Source organism: Echinops telfairi, unplaced genomic scaffold (assembly GCF_000313985.2).
Source record: "Echinops telfairi isolate 266 unplaced genomic scaffold, ASM31398v2 ScPeMD7_1;HRSCAF=3_0, whole genome shotgun sequence".
Taxonomy (NCBI): domain Eukaryota; kingdom Metazoa; phylum Chordata; class Mammalia; order Afrosoricida; family Tenrecidae; genus Echinops; species Echinops telfairi.
Window position 1 is genome coordinate 38,443,352 of NW_022103896.1, and position 1,088 is coordinate 38,444,439.

Here is a 1,088-nt window from a genome sequence, read left to right on the forward strand (position 1 = left end):
CACCCCGTGATCACACAGGTTGATATGTTGTTCCATGTGGGCTTTGTTGCTTCTGAGCTAGCTGGCCGCTTATTTAACTTCAAGCTTTTAAGACCCCAGACGCTATATCTTTTGATAGCCGGGCACCATCAGCTTTCTTTACCACATTTGCTTATTCAGTGCTTTGTCTTCAGCGGTTGTGTCAGGAAGGTGAGCATCATAGAATGCCAATTTACTAGAAGAAAGTATTCTTGTGGAGTCTGGGCTTTTTAAGCAGTTGCGTTGTTTCGCATTTTTCTCCCATTCTACAAATTGCCTTTACAAAGATGAATATTTAATAACCCCATTGTTAGGAGGAAAAAGGCAGGTGGCTTACATACCAATAGACAAGATGTTGATGGCTATGAGGAGGCCAGGGATAGGGTGGGGGTGGGGGTGGGGGTGGAACATGAGGAAAGGAAATAGGTTATTGAGGAGGGAGGGGGGCAAAGCTGGGTGGTGGGGAGAAAAAGAACCATCTGTCTGGAGAGTTTAACAGAATATAATTGATTTCATTTCTTGAGATGGACTGTGTTAATATGTAAATATACAGTATGTTTAAACCCCACCCCCCAAAGGAAAATCCCTCCAGATTCCTTATCCCTTAAATCTAAATAGTGGTTTGAGTGGCTTAAAAAAATTAAAAGAGGAAGAAAAGTAAAATTGAAATGAACTTGGTGGCACACAAGTTCAACTCAAGCAAACACAAAAATGTCCACAGGTTTTCTCCAGCAGAACTGCTCTGTGAACTTTCCCCATCATTCTTGTTTCCAAATGTTGCCCGCGTGCGACAGTCTCAGACTGTCACTGTTTTACCGACAGAGCAGCCAGCTTTCCACCAGCGCAGCCAATCCCAGCTTTAAACCACTGGGCCTAAACCTCCCCTTTTCTGTGGCTGTTATTTTGGCTGGGACTGTGAAATTGTTGATATGTCCGAGTACGTTCAGCTGCAAGAAACCAAAATCGGCCCAACAACCATTGCGGCAGGTCTCGACCAAAGCTGCTGCACAGGGACTCCGATCAAAGCAGAGGGAAGGCGGAAGAACCATTTTAAGTTCTCAGGGGATTCA